The sequence below is a fragment of the Zootoca vivipara genome, chromosome 5 (genome assembly GCF_965207765.1).
Source record: "Zootoca vivipara chromosome 5, rZooViv2.hap1.1, whole genome shotgun sequence".
NCBI classification, from domain to species: Eukaryota; Metazoa; Chordata; class Lepidosauria; order Squamata; family Lacertidae; genus Zootoca; species Zootoca vivipara.
Genome location: NC_142588.1, coordinates 86,497,133 through 86,512,043, shown reverse-complemented (window position 1 = coordinate 86,512,043; position 14,911 = coordinate 86,497,133). Strand labels below are relative to the sequence as shown.

At 42.2% G+C, this 14,911-nt stretch overlaps 1 protein-coding gene across 2 annotated transcripts in view; it reads right to left on the bottom strand.

Annotated features, from left to right (window-relative positions):
• PIK3CA (phosphatidylinositol-4,5-bisphosphate 3-kinase catalytic subunit alpha) overlaps positions 1-11,901 on the bottom strand; it is a 50,647-nt gene extending 38,746 nt beyond the window's left edge. For both annotated transcript variants that reach the window (XR_015949904.1, XM_035132836.3), the window contains exon 1: positions 11,447-11,901. The gene's annotated coding sequence lies outside the window, so the exon portion shown is untranslated. The remainder of the gene's footprint in view (positions 1-11,446) is intronic.
• Positions 11,902-14,911: the final 3,010 nt, after the last annotated feature.

Here is a 14,911-nt window from a genome sequence, read left to right as displayed (position 1 = left end):
GTTATCCTACTACAGTACTAGAATTTTCTTGTTAAACTCCACGAGGGAACAACTGTTCCTTAAAAGCAACGTATTTCAGTTAAACTTGTCTAATGTTTGGAAACAGATCCCGATATATTTGCCTCCCACTTCTTCAATAGTAACCAGTGTATTTTCAACATCAGCTTATAGGTGGTGAATTCAAGAACCTTTTCCCAAAAGTAGAGTCTTGCAAAGAACATGAGTCACTTTCCCAGGGGCAACAATACTTGCCAATGTGAAACTCTTGTCCCCGAATGCCAAATTTTCAGCCTAGAAATCCCAAACCTCTAAAGTCTAAAGAACAAAATGTTTTCATTCTCTCTTCAGGCATGTCAGTCACTCCAGAATTCAGAGCAAGAACAGGCAGCATTGCCAGCCTGCCTGCTTTTGTGGCTCTCCAAGTCTGTTGCATAGTGACAGTGGCATGGCTTGCCATCTTGATTGTGTTTGCTGCTGCTCTGCTCTTGCAGCCTGTAAAACTGGCAACATCTTAAAATACAGACAATTCAACAATTCAATGACATTACCGGTTCTAAAGATTTTGGTTGCATTAAAGGCACTCATGCTTTCTCTTTATACTTTCAGAATTCACTAAGTGCAAAGCAGTTAAGTGCCCCCCCCCAAAGGGTTGGTGAACTTAAGCTCCCTCAGTATGGGTCTGTAGTAGTAGAATCACATAAAACACAGGTAGGAACACTCCCTTCCCTATACACCAGGGTTCAGCAACCTAAGACCCATGGGTCGGAAGCGACCCGCGGAAGTCGTTTGACTGGCCCACAAGCCACCCCCGAACTGAGTTGTACGCTGCGCTAAACCGGCGCAGTGTGGCGCAGGAACTCACTTCCATGGCGCCGGAAATTGCATCTGCTTGCGCGCGATCCAGCAGTTACAGTGGTGCTTCAGGTTACAAACTCCACTAACCCAGAAATAGTACCTCAGGTTAAGAACTTTGCTTCAGGGTGAGAACAGAAATCATGCTCTGGTGGTGCGGCGGCAGCAGGAGGCCCCATTAGCTAAAGTGGTGCTTCAGGTTAAGAACAGTTTCAGGTTAAGAACAGACCTCTGGAACGAATTAAGTTCTTAACCAGAGGTACCACTGTAATTTTCAATAGGTTAGAAGCCTCACAATCTGGCCCTGAGAGTGTTATGATGGAATCCTCTATTAACAAAGGTGCCTGTGCTCCATTTGGTCTTGTTTCATTGTAGGATTGTCTATTACTGAGATCCAAGGATGTGGACAAGGTTTTTGATAAAGTTTAGGCCAGGGGTAGTCAACCTTTTTACAGGTGAAACTCGGAAAATTAGAATATCGTCAAGAAGTGCATTTATTTCAGTAACACAACTTAAAAGGTGAAACCAATATATGAGATAGATGCATGACATGAAAAGCAAGATATGTCAAGCCTTTATTTGTTGTAATTGTAATTATTTGTTGTTAGGCGGGTCAATTATAAATGGAATGTAATTAATGAAATGTAATAGCGATGTTTATTTTGGTTTATTTTTGTATTTTTGTAACTATTTGTTTTATTACTGTGGAATTTCCAAAAGAAAGCATTTGTAAAAATTAAAAGAAAAGTAAATAATAAAAAGTTGCATTGCTGAAATAAATGCACTTTTCGACGATATTCTAATTTCCCGAGTTTCACCAGTATACCTACCACCCACTAATGCATCTTTCTTGATGGTAAAATTTCCTTACCGCCCACCAGTGCTCGGTGGAAGGAGGATTCAGCTTGTGCCGTAGAACCCCCTACCGCCCACCTATAATCCTGAAACGCCCACTAGTGGGCGGAAGGGACCAGGTTGACAACCCCTGGTCTAGGCAATCAACCCTTGCCTTTCATGGCTTATTACTTCTAACAGGGAGAGGCTGTTTGGCTGAGTACAAGAGGTTGCAAATTTCTCCCTGCATGAGGGCCTATGCTATTTTTAAAAAGTGGTTATTAGATGTGAACAATTATAGGCTGGCTACTCACTTCCCCACTTTTTGGATGAAGAAGGTCAGGTCAGGTCAACCCCAGCCACTTTTGGGTGAAACTAATTTTCTAGATCTGGGGTGGGAAATCTGTCACCCTCCGTGGACTCCAGCTTTTTCTTAGAGGTGTGCCTGGCAACCACATTATGGTCTTTTTTGGACTTTTTAATCTAATTGCACAAAACCTCAGTTATTGGATGGTATAGTATTATATTTTACAGGTGTTACATTTCAGGGAAAGTGTAAAAATGTGTATACTCTAATCACTTTCTTGGAACTGCACCTGTGCAACCACCCTTACTTTCTGGAACTGGTGCACCAAACAGACCTTACCCAAGCAAAGCAGAGAGCTTTTAAGCTCTCCATTTTATTTACTGGTCAAGTTCCGCTCAGTATGCAGGGTCTGGGATGCTTTCACAAGATCTCATGGGGATCTTGCAAGAACATCCCATTTCCTGTGTGCTGAGCGGATTTTGCCTAGTAAGCAAGGCAGAAAGTTTAAAAAGCTCTCCCAGTGCTGGGAAACCTGGTGCAAAAGGAGCTTTTAAGCAAGGTCTCCATTTTGGATGCAATTAATTTGCGGAAAATCAACTGGCTGGCTTTCAACTCACAATGTTAGAAATGTGTAAGTTAACTGCTTGCAAGATGCAATAGTACAGTTTACAAATACTGTTAATAAATAAATAGGTGTACTAAATTTCCTGATTTTGAATAACACATTGAACAGAATGTAACGTTTGTAGCAGCTGGGGCTTAACAATTTTGAAACAGACAACTTAACTTAATTACACTCCAACTAGGAAACCATTAAATCCTTAGTTTTGAAAAAGCAAAGAAAAAGACAGTGGCTGAATTATATCTATATCTAATCTATATCTATATATACCGGCAGAACTTCTGGATAGTTACCAATTCAAGGCAGGCAGGTTTAAATAATATGTTCCTGTTCTTGAATCTTTATGATAAAGTAAAATGCAAATCTTGGAGTAGAACATGATCAACACAAGTGAATACTGACCAATAAATAGTCAAGAGTAAAGTCATGGGAGTCATTCATCTTTCAAAATCCCTGCTAAAAATTTATCACTCATTTGGGCCCACCACTACAACGGCTAGATATTTCCGCTCCTCCTACAGGTTCAATACTGTACTTACATTGTGACTGTTAAAGCCACATTTTTATTGCCAATGAGTACTCTGCAATCTCATTTAGAAAAATCTGTCCTCTCCATCTGGATCAGGTCTGTTTTCTTGGACTGTATTTCTGTCTGTGCTAATAAAACATTAAACTGAAACAGCAAGAGCTGCAGCTCTGTTGGAAAATGTTATTAACCGTAAAAACTAGCTAGAAATTGTAACTTTATATACAAACAAAAATATTACAAAACATAACCTTGCCAATAAGCCCTGCAAAATTACTAGACTGATCTTTCAAACTCATTTGCTTTCTACACGTCAACAAATCTTCGTATGAGTAAAAAAGAAAGAAAGAATAGAGTCTAGTAAGTTTTTTAATAGGTAGACTACAAATAAAGAAGGCTGGTAAAGAAAGAAAGCGGCACTGCCGGCCTCCTTTGGCAGTCCACCTGATTTCTATGCTGGATGTGAAGAAGGAGATTTTGCCTCATGAGCATCTGGCATAGAAGCGCAGTGGGCACAGATTGTCCCATTTCTATTCTTAAATTCCAGATCAGGATTTCGTAAGTACTGTAAATTAAATGTACTAGTCAGTTGGTGAGCTATTACTAACACACACACACACACACGTTCTCATTTTGTATTTTTATGTTGTGAGCCACCCTGTGATCTTTGGATGTAGGTGGTATACAATTGTTGTTGTTGTTGTTGTTGTTGTTGTTGTTGTTGTTGTTGTTGTTGTTGTTGTTGTTATGTTGTTATTAACAGCAGCAGCAACAACCTCTCTCTCATACATGTTGTAAACTGCTTTGATATTTTTTATAAAATTGCAACATATAAGTATTTTTCCAAATAAATTAAAAGATAGTATCAGCTTGGCCACTCACCTGCAAAACTAATTACACAAAAAGCAAATTGGCAATACTGTATAAATAACAAACCTACCGCTATTATGTGGAAATAATTATAGAGCTAATATAAAAGGCAGTAAAATATCAATAGCAAAATTTGGGGGGAGTTTTTCAAATTGTTCACGATAATCCACAATTAGTCAAACAGAGGGACTCTGAGATGCATTTCTTTAGGTTTAAGATCAGTTTGTAAGCTGTTCTGATGCAAAAAAAAAAAAGTGGTTCCAACAGGATGACCTTTTCTAGCCTATGTACAGTATTGGGGTGGCAGGGAAGAAACTGTAGGCTTTGGTGAGGGAAAAACTACGTCAATGGAGGGAGTTCCTCCTATATATGCAGCATAGAAACACAGTGGGCTGAAAGCAGTAATATTGAGAGCTCCACTGCAGTCTGCTGCATTTCCAACCCACGTTGTTTTTTTACTACCCACCTTTTACTCATTAGATTAACTGGCAAGAGAGGAACATGATGTCCTGTCTATCCTTTGTGAGCACTTTTTAAAGGTAAAAAGGAGATTAGTAAACAGATTTGGAGGCGAATAACTTTCTTTGGGAAGTGGGGAGGAAGCATACAAGTCTGAGAGTTATGCAGTTAGAATTTCTTCTCATATTTCAGCTCCACATGCATATATTAGCTGGCAGAAGAAAGAAGCATATTAGATTATTGTATTTTAATATTCTGTTGTAAGCCACCCAGAGTGGCTGGGGAAACCCAGCCAGATGGGTGGGGTATAAATAATAAATTATTATAATATAATATTATATTATTATTAAAGCAAAGGGATTGACTTTCCAGCTTGACACACTTTGTCTAAGCCACCTGACCTAGGCATTGGAGTAATAGCAGCTAGGAACTCTGTTAGAGGAGATTCTCCTGCTTTAATAAATACCTTAAACCTAGATGTTGTTGCACTCCAACTCCCAACAGCTCTAGCCGGGATGGCCAGTGATCAGGGATGTTACAAGTTGTAGTCTAACAACATCTGGATAGCCATGGGTTCTTCACCACTGCCTTAAATATTAGAGGTTATGAGGCTGAACTTTGCCAAGACAGACAACTTCTTAGACTACCATCTCAGTCTCACATGCACACCCTATTAAGAAGCATATAAGAGCATTATTACAGTTTTAGTGTCGCCAAATTGAACTCTGGAAAGTGAGGGAACCAACACACACACAAACCACCTTTTACATTTGCATATGGCATTGGTCATTACTGACCTTTAGGTTCCCAGAAGCAGTACAGTAGTAGTAATAATAATTCTATACACTAGTCTATAGTGATATCTAACACTAAAGCAGTTATAATTATTGAGTTATCTTTGTTTTTGTTTTTAATTACATGTTTTGCTTTTTATATATTGTAAACCGCCCTGAGATCAATGGGTATAAGGCGGTATACAAATTTAATAAATAAAAATAAAGCAACATACTGTGAATATACACCTAAAGAACAGATGGTACAAGAAGCAGGGGTGAAAAGTTATCCTTTTCATCCTTTTGAACATTGTTCCTCTTACAAACTCACCACTGTTTTGTAACTGTGAATTTTATCAATAGTCTCCAAGTTGCATATGTGACGGGCAGGACTTCATTGCTATTGTCTCTAAACCAGTCTGCTCAAAATTCTCCTCTTCCTAAACTTGGGTCCACAGTCAGAAGCTAACCCACTGGAGAGACCTGTCAGGAGTAAATATGGACAATGGTACCGGTATCTAATTGTATGGGAAACGGCCTTACTAGAAAAGCTAACCAATAAACTGAAACTGACACAGGGACAAGTAGAAGAGGATGCCTTCACCCCAGTATGGCTCCCCCTTATCACATCACAGCCCAACAGTGGTACCTCGTGTTAGGTACCGTACCCCTTATGAATGCGGTGGGTTATGCGCTTCGCTAACCCAGAAGTGGAAGCCCCTTGTTGCAACCTTTGCCCTGAGATGCGAGCAGAAGTCGTGCTCTGACGGCACGGCAGCAGCGGGAGGCGCCATTAGAGAAAGCGCGCCTCATGTTATGAGCAGTTTCCTGTTACGAACAGACCTCCGGAATGGATTAAGTACATAACACAAGGTACCACTGTACTGTACTCAACACTAATGTCTCACAACAAATAGCTGAGAAAGACTGTGCAACCTGGAAAAAGAGACAATGCAGGTACTTTGTAAACCAAGAAAATCTTTAATAAAAATAAATTAAAAAAAGAAGAAGCTGACCCACTACAAAACCAAGGCAAGCTAGAAACAGAATGCAGGGAGTTTCAGATTGTATTTGGTATTCAAGATAAATTCCATGTATAACTGAGGACAAAGAGGGCAAAGCTTCAGACTTTCTCAACACTTCCATCTACTCTTTAGTCTATTCTGCTTATAGATTATAGATGAATAAATTAGATTTAATAACTGAATGTACTTGTCACTCAGGATACAAAAGCTACATTCATAAATTTGCCCTGGATCATATGCTGATGCATCCAATACAATTGAATATTTCAGGGTGTTGACATACCAGAATGAAAGTAATATGGGAATTTTGACAAGGGAATCACTCTTCATGGAATGCATAGTGAAGAAAATGCTTCTTGCATTGGACTAGAGCAGGCATCCCCAAACTGCGGCCCTCCAGATGTTTTGGCCTACAACTCCCATGATCCCTAGCTATCAGGACCAGTGGTCAGGGTTGATGGGAATTGTAGTCCAAAACATCTGGAGGGGAGGGCCGAAGTTTGGGGATGCCTGGACTAGAGTATTTACAAACTCATAAGAGAGAATATATTGTTATCAGCTAACGGCAAGAGTAAAAAAAGTATTTTGCTATTCCTGCTCCATGCAATCCAAACTGATGTCCAGCATTAGAGGAGACTTAGCATGAGGTAGAACCCACAACTGTTCTTACCCATCAACTTACTGATGTGACCTTTCTCCTCTAGAGTTAACCAACAGCTGTTCCATCATATTGTTCCTTCTTCTTTGCAGTTTAGTGAATAAATACAGGTGAAACTCGGAAAATTAGAATATCATCGAAAAGTGCATTTATTTCAGTAATGCAACTTATTATTTTTTATTTTTCTTTTAATTTTTACAAATGCTTTCTTTCGGAAATTCCACAGTAATAAAACAAATAGTTACAATAATACAAAATTAAACCAAAATAAACATCTCTATTACATTTCATTAATTACATTCCATTTATAATTGACCCACCTAATGACAAATAATTACAATAACAACAAAGAAAGGCTTGACATATTTTGCTTTGCATGTCATGCATCTATCTCATATATTGATTTCACCTTTTAAGTTGCGTTACTGAAATAAATGCACTTCTCAACGATATTCTAATTTTCCGAGTTTCACTTGTGCATCTGGGACTCAAGGGGTATGTTGCCATTTTTTCTTCCCACCCCAAATTAATTGATAGCTGCTGGGGCAATACATCATTTGAACACCATGTCAACTTTTAATTAAGTGTACTGGTTGGGTTTAGTGGAAGAGGGGGAGTATCTACTACCATCGGCTGATAACCATGACACTGCTCACACGTACAGGCATGGGAGGCTCCTAGGTCCATTGAAACATATGTACATACAGTAGCCAAATGAGATTTAAGGCAACAACAGGCTTTTATTTCCAGTTACAACCTTGAAACCATTATGTGTACCTTTCTAAGTATTACAAAAGGCTACTGTGATGGGTTCTATGGGGGCTGATCTTGATAATGGCATGAAAACTTCAGCTTGTGAGAAATACCGTATTTTTCACTCCACAAGACACATTTTTCCCCTCTTAAAAAGCAAGGGAAAATCTCTGTGCATCTTATGGAGCAAAGCGAGAGCTGTGTGCAGCGTTTAAGTCTTATGAGAGAACCAGGCTAACATAAGGTTGGATTCAGTATAAGGCAAATCGACCTGTTTTTAGGAGGTAATTTAATTATTGTTTGATTTTATACTAATGTTATATATTTGATGTTAGCTGCCCTGAGCCCGACTTTGGCCAGAGAAGGCAGGATATAAATAAAAGTTGATGATGATGATGATTATATTATTATTATTATATGTACCTGCAAATAAGTCCACAAGAATTACTAACTCACACATATCAGAACTTCATTCCAGTGAAACTAGACATGATGAGGGAAGCCCAGGGGTACTAATCTCATGTTTCCATTGTAAGGCTTAAAGTAGTGCAGTTAACAATTACCTTGCCTACTGATTCTTCTTTTAAAATTCAAGCTACCTGGCAGTTTTTAATTCCCCTACTCCCAGCCAGGCTCTGACTGAAACAAGTAGTAAGGGTCGGCAGCTTTGGGGTGCATCTGCAGAAGACAATCAGCAGGCAACTGAAGGATTAACAGCCCTCGCCACTGTTAGCTCTCCCTTGTGAGAGCCCCCTGTCCCTAACACACTCATTATCTAGGCAAGTCACACATTTGCTGATAAAAAATTGTTCCTCCCAGAAATACTACAATGTTTTCTAATGCAAAAGGCCACACCCAAGACAAAACTAATGTTATGTCTTTCTACTGCAAAAATGGAACTGACTACCAATAATGAGCATTTTAAAATCACATCTGTTCACAGAAACAAACATCTGCTTGCAAAACAAAAGCAAACACTTAGTGTTAATCACAAAAGTAGCCTGTTAAAGCTCATCTTTCATTGTATGCATGCTCAGATGCAAAGTGCAAGCCATTCTGTTTTACAAATAAATACAGGCTGCAATCCTGTGCACACTTGCCAGTGCCTGCAAGTACGGTAAGTTCTAACAAACAAAGTGGATATTACTTCTGAGTAAACAAGCATAGAATTGTGCTATATGGCTGCAAAGCTACACACACTTAGCTGCGAGTAAATGTCACTGAACACAGTGTGACTTCCTTCCAAGTAAAGATGAGTATGATTGCATTGCACAGAGATGATCCAGTCCAATGCTTATTTCCTCCCCTACTTTCCTCCCTCCTGCACATACAGTGCTATGCACTTGCATTTCTTCATAGAATATGGACCAGATTCTTCCTTAATTAAAGAAAGTACAAACAGGTAAACCAAGCAGGAACAGGACTTTAGCCCAGCTCGGACAAAGTCAGTTTCCAATGGGGAACAGCTGCTTGAGACAAAAGGAACACATTGCACAGAAACAAAAATGCACACAAGTATATTTCTTACCTGGCAAAGCATACACATTCAGCAGTTTTCCAAAGGTTGTCTGTTGAAGTTTATTAACCTAATTAGCATTATTTAAGACACTACCATTGTTTATACTTAGTTTACATTGTCTTTGATTATTTCACACACCAGTGTTCTTACGTTAGATATTACCACAATATTACCAAAGTCACTCAAATATTTGTGTGTGTACACTACCATCTTTAGTATTAAGTCACTCTTCAAGGTCTTTGTCAATTTAAAAAAGGGCTTTTTCATGACCTACAAATACATGCACTGAAGTGCCAAGAAATACAGTAAGTTAAACAAGGCAATATTCACATTATTAGCCTCCTCTGCTCTTCACAAAAACAGCGGTATTTCACTAGGCAGATTTCTGGATATAACTGTTCTACTTGGGAGCTATAATAAGTCTGTTTCAAACAAATATTCTTACAAAGCATACTTTGTAAAATATAAAACATGCTTATGAAACAGCATTAAAGAGATTTACCCCTCCTACAGCAGCTCTACTCATTCTTGAGCTTTGTAACGATGTCCACAAAGAATAACTGCTGAAATTATGCAATTTGTTTTTCAAGTCTCATGATTACTCAGGGATATAATTTTAAACCAGGAAGCTGTGTGGCTTTTTAATTATGTACAAACACATTCATTGACAAAACAAATCTGCCTTAGGTCAGTGTATCATGAGGATGGTGTCCCCTTTCTAAAGCTCAATACACTGGCCTCATATGTTCACAAGTGACAAATTCCCATCACAACAGTGAGCACCAGACTAGTACCACAACACCAAATGCAAGAAGGCGGCAAACGACACTTCTCCCCTGCTAGCCTGATTGAAACCGCTTGAGTTGCTTGCGTAGGCGCATGATGCACACACACTCCAAACAGTAAGGAAGGGGTGGTGGCTACAAACAGCTTTGCTAGTAAACCGCCTAAACCCTAATTTCTAGTGTTTCTTCCAACCTCATCGTGCAGGGACCAGGGGGGAGGGACAGGTAAACATCACAAAGTAGAAAGGGAATAGAGGGAGTCGCAGGGTCTGGGTCTCTTTCATTCATCCCAAGCAGCTCTTCCCAAAAGGAAGCGCTAAGAGGGAATGCGGAAGGGGCAGAGGAATGGGGATCCAGGAAGAATGGAGGCACAAAAACAGGATGGGAGGAGGGAGAGAACCCACAGGTTGAGAGGATCCAGTGAACAGGAAAACAAGGAGGCCCTCACACGATAGACAATGGAAATATGAAACAGGGTGCAAAGAGGAAGCTAAAAAGGTTCTTCATACAGGATGCCACTGGGCTGGGGTATGAGAAGGAATGAGTCAAAGAGAATGGAGGATAGGGGACTAGTAAAGGGATACAGGTGGTGGAAACAGGGTGTGTGGATCTGATGTCCTATACAGTCTACACATCAACAAAGACTAAAACTGCAGCCATGACCCTACTGAATTCAACAGGACTCATTTCTGAATATACATGGTCAGGATTGTGCTATAAGGCTACAATCCTGTGGCACCTACCCAGGAGTAAGCCCTGCGGAACACAGCAAGTCAACGAATTTAGGATTTGGGCGCAACACAGAGAAGCATCATCTTCTGTTAGACTCTCCCCACAGTAAGTTTGTCTTCAAAGGTGCCCGCAAGACTAGCCTTTTCTCTATCTCCGCAACAAAACTCCTCTGGAAATACCTTGCAAGGGAGAAGACAGTGAGAGGAAATGGCAATTTCCTCCTGAAGAGAAAGTACCGCGTAGACGTGTATGTGTGTGATACACGGGAGTGAAGGCGCTCCCAGAGAGAAGAGGAAACTCTCAACTGCACAAGGTGGTTGTGTATTCAAGGGAAGGGGAGACTATACCTGGCAGCCCCGAGTCATGGTTAAGATTCAGAAATTGGGGTGGGAAAGAGGGGCTGAAGGGAAGGTGCACCCAGAGCAGGAGAGACGGGCAGGGAGAACCACCCCACCCCCCCACCCCCAGAAAAAAGCACATGGTGTATGAAAAAAGGTAGGTGCAGGTGGGTGGGAGTGTGAGGCGGGGGTCGGCCTTTCAGGATGCGGGAGCCTGAAGCGCGCAAAGGAGCCGAACAAACGCCGAGCCACGCGTGCCTATTTGGAACTTTTGGCTCCCCCCCCCCCCACACACATGAGGGGCGCTTCCCTGATCCCACCCTTCTCCCGCCCCGAAAGCCCAGGCAAGTCCGTCCGTCCCGTCCTCCCTTTCCCCACCTCCGGGTCACTCACCTCCGTCTTTCCACGCGTGGACCGGAGCCCGAGGCGAAGGAGTCGGGCGACGAAGGGCGAACCGGGCGAGGGGCGCCGAGGCCAACGGAAACCGAAGCCCAAGACAGGCCCCTCCGCCCGACGGCAGGTTGGGTCGCCCGTCGCCCCCCCTCTTTGAAAATTCCAGCTGCGCGCACCCGCTCGCGTTCGCGCTCCCTCTCCCGCTCAGCGTTCCTCTGACAGAAAACGAGGCGCGAGCGTTCTCTCTCTCTCTGTGCGCCCCCTTCAGCTGACGGAGCCACGGTGACGCGCGCGTGCTCGCGCCCAGGCGGCGGTTGGGTCCCTCATTCGGGTCCTTCCTCCCGTCTCTTTCTGTCTGTCTATCTGTCTTGTGTCTCTAGGCTCCTTTCTCTCCCCTCCCCACCCCGAAAACAAACAACAAACAAACCGCAGGAGGAAGCGAAAGCCGCGTGACCCCGGATGTGGACAAGGAGGAGGAGGAGGAGGAGAAGGAGATAGAGATGTGTGTATGTATGTGAGTGAGAGCGAGAACGGGGAAAGCCCACATATACGAAAACACACACACACGGGAGCGCGCGCCCATGCACAAACAAGACCGGGCTTTCAGTGCGCACGCGCCATTTTCGGCACTGGGGATAGGGGCGGTGCTTGGCATGACGCAGGCGCGCTGGGCGCTACCTAAGTCTGACCCGGGGTTGAGAAGGGAGAGTGAGTGTGAGAGAGAAACTGGTAGCCTTTTTATTGTAATGACCCGTATGTTTTTAAATAAAGTGTGTGTGTTAATTCCATCAATGTTCAATTGTTTTTAATGATGTTATTTTAGACTGCTCTTATTTTTTATCCGTAAGCCATGCGAGTCCCTGTCATAGAAAAACATGTTAATAATCATCCTCATCATAATAAATATTAATAATAAATATTAACAATTGCAGAGTGGTTTTTTAATAGTATTTATTATGCTTTTATACCGCCCTTCGTCTGCAGATCTCAGGGTGGTTCATAACTAGGGTTGCCAGACTCAATAGAGCACAGGACTTCTGTGCCTTTAATTGCCCTGCTCTCTTTTGAGTCTGAAAACCTTAAAGAGAAACCAGCAGACCCTTTGTTTAATTTCCAAGCAAAGGGTCTGCTGGTTTCTCTTTAAGGTTTCCAGACTCAAAAGAGAGCAGGGCACTAAAGGCACAGAAGTCCTGTCCTCTATTGAGTCTGGCAACCCTATTCATAACACAAAAATTTTATGTTCTGATTTCATTGCCAGGATGATAGTAAACTGCATAACCACACAGAAAGCAAGCGGCACGAGAGTAGGGTGTTCACTTAATAATACTGTTATATATAAAATCCTGGCAGCATTTGTGCGCATGTGAAGGACCACTGTCAGGAGGAAATCCAACAGGCTTGGATCTGGCCCTTTGCTCTATCTCTGGCTCTGAAGAGCTGCACCTGCTGATCTTGTGCCTGTCCCTCAAAGTTGTTACTAGGGAGAGAAAAACAGTTGCCATCACCTAGAATGCTTAGTGATGCTTCTGCTGTAATGGTGGGCGAGGGCACTCCTGGTGATAAAACTATGAAATGGGTATAACTGACCCATCCTGTGATGCGGCATATCAGATCACTGTCAGTTTGTCCCTAAAACAATTCCTTTTGTCCCTAAAACAAACGATTCCTTTTGTCAGGTGGGGCCAAACTCTCGAGGTGAATTGGGGCAATTATTTCTGATTACTCATCATCTGATGTAGATCAGGCACCCCCAAACTTGGCCCTCCAAATGTTTTGGGACTACAATTCCCATCATCCCTGACCACTGGTCCTGTTAGTTAGGGATGATGGGAGTTGAAGTCCCAAAACATCTGGAGGGCCAAGTTTGGGGATGCCTGTTGTAGATAGTGCATGGTTACTCACCAAATGTGTACCTAATCCTGGAAAATTACAGAAGAGCAATGGGTCAGTTTCTCTGGCTGTTAACTTGGTTAGTGGTTCAAGCCCATTCCTGCATTGCAGGGGGTTGGATTAGATGACCCTCAGGGTCCCTTCCAACTCCACAATTCTATGCTAGCAGGCTCACTTGCTATAAAGACTGGTATTACTGGGTTGTTTCTTTTCCTAGAACCTTCAGAAGCAGAAATCATATTGGGGGCAGCTGTTAAAATAAGGGGTGCTGCTGAAGGATGGCAAGTGATCGCTGCTTCTTTGGGCATGCTTTGGGTAGACTGCAGCTATTATAATTTCTATCTACGATTCAAGAATGAAACAAGTCTGCACACTTGCCTCAGTTGGTTAGAGCATGGTGCTGATAACACCAAGGTTGCAGTTTCCATCCCCCTATGGGACATCTACATATTTCTGCATTGCAGGGGGTTGGACTAGATGATCCTCAGGGCCCCTTCCAACTCTCTGATTCTATGTTCTGGACTGTCCCTATTCAGAGACAGTATGCCTTGGAATAGCAGGTGCTAGATGAACAACCATCCGCTTCTCATAGAGGCATCTGACTAAACAATGTTGAAAACTGGATGCTGAACTCAATTGTCCTTTGGTCTGATCCAGTGGGGCTTTTCATACGTTCATATTTATTTAGAAATATATTTAGCTCGCTGTTCACCTTAATGATGTCGTGGTAAGGACTATTATGAATTATTAGTCAAATAAATAAGAACTAGCCAGTCAATATACCTTTGGGGAGTCTTATGAAAGTTGTAACTTTTGTCTTCCTCAGTGTATGATATTCAGAGGCCTGCAGTAATGGCAGTTCCATTTGCCCACTTAGCAGTTTGAAAGCACGTCAAGTGCGGGAAGGTAAACGGCGTTTCCGTGCGCTGCTCTGGTTCGCCAGAAGCGGCTCAGTCATGCTAGCCACATGTCCCGGAAGCTGTCTGCGGACAAAGGCCGGCTCCCTCAGCCAGTAAAGTGAGATGAGCGCCACAACCCCAGAGTCGTCAGCGACTGGACTTAACGGTCAGGGGGTCCCTTTACCTTTTATTTAAGTTATTATTGGTCTGAGGTGGGGAACCTCAGGTCTGGTATCGAATCTGGCCTCAGGTCCCAGATCATACCCAGATCTGCCCAGAATCCAGATCATACCTTTCACCAGTCCTACTCTACCAACTCCTCGCATGTTTTTGTCAGGCTAGAATGTCCTGAACTGTAATTTGTCTTGTCTACCTGGATGGAGATGTGTCGCTAAATGGAAACATTTGGCTCTTTATGGTTGGAATGTAGTCTACTGTAAAAGGTAAAAGTCACGGCTATTCTTCTGCCCATTTTGCCTCTAGCCTCGCCCTCCACTGGAATGCAGCCGCCCACCTGATTGCTCATGAGGAAAGGTGGTTTCCTGGCTATAAAAGGTTTCCGATCCCTGTCCTAGATATGTACACTATGATGCAGACATTTATTTAACCCTTTAAAAATGTACCATTGAAACAAGTGATCATAGCCATCTCTTTTGGTACTGAATTCCATAGAGTT